Here is a 1,153-nt window from a genome sequence, read left to right as displayed (position 1 = left end):
AAGTCTAATCAATGTCGTGGTGTTTGTACAAGTCAAAGGATAACATGCTTAAGGGAAGCTTTGTAAATTCTTCCCTAATGATAGACAGTGATATTTCCAAGAAGATAAAATATATCATTGAGCAAACGGCTTCAGGAAACCAGATCTGCTCCCACCTGCTCCACATCATTGCTAAAGGATGTGGAATTGGCTGAAAATAAAGTGAGTGGCCACAGGGACAGGTGGAATTTAGAAAGAATCCAGAGCAAACAGCAAGAGCATCCAGTGTGATGTCGTGCTCCTGTGGCCGAATGGATAAGGCACTGGTTTCTACAGGCAGATATTTGTGAGGTTAAATCCCATCTGGGATGAGATTAATCTTCATTCAGTGAATATCTGCTCTTTGTCATCATTAAGAAACACACAAAGATTAAAGTAGCTTCAGTTTGAGTGCTGTCTGAGAAATGACTGAAACTTCGAGCCAGGGTAAGGAAAGAAAGCTCTGGAAAGACACTTGCTTTTCACATCCAATCAACATTTTGCCCAGTAATCAACTGTACTAATTGTTGACAGACAACAGCAAGTCACATCCTGTCATGTCATTGCTGGAACCTTTGGCATCAATACATTGTGGTTGTGTGAGAAAATAAAGGCTTCATATTTAGCACTGCTTAGAAAGAGTGTCAAAGGGACAACTTAGAAAACTTGCACCAACAGCCCCAGTGGCCTAATGGATAAGGCACTGGCCTCCTAAGCCAGGGATTGTGGGTTCAAGTCCCATCTGGGGTGCAATAAATGCACTTTCAACCATTCTCCTTTCCTCATAACTTTGTAACATATTTCACCACTTCACCTCCTTTCTTATTTGCTTTCCACTCTCACAATCTGATGTCATCTTTCAACCAATCTCTGTGCCATCTTCACACTCACTGAACAATACCACCTCTACTTTCCACACAAATCCTCTCCCTTTTACCCCTCTTTTCACTTCACACAACATCCCATGCACAGTTCCTACTTTCAAATACAAACATAAATTACAACTCAACTACAAATCCTCTAAGCACATTCACACCTCAAATACACACCACACTCTTCCTCCAAACACCAACAATTCTGTCTTCAATTATTATCTGGGCTATCACACCATGAAAATGCTCAGCAGGCAACTGTA

At 41.2% G+C, this 1,153-nt stretch overlaps 1 non-coding gene across 1 annotated transcript; it reads left to right on the top strand.

The window, feature by feature from the left end:
* Window positions 1–695: 695 nt before the first annotated feature.
* Window positions 696–768, top strand: trnar-ccu (transfer RNA arginine (anticodon CCU)). Its single transcript has one exon. It is a non-coding gene; the product is annotated as a tRNA-Arg (tRNA).
* The last annotated feature ends 385 nt before the right edge of the window (window positions 769–1,153 follow it).

The sequence above is a fragment of the Heterodontus francisci genome, chromosome 10 (assembly GCF_036365525.1).
Source record: "Heterodontus francisci isolate sHetFra1 chromosome 10, sHetFra1.hap1, whole genome shotgun sequence".
Lineage (NCBI taxonomy): Eukaryota > Metazoa > Chordata > Chondrichthyes > Heterodontiformes > Heterodontidae > Heterodontus > Heterodontus francisci.
The sequence above is the reverse complement of the archived record's forward strand: the minus strand, read 5'-3'. Positions and strand labels throughout refer to the sequence as shown.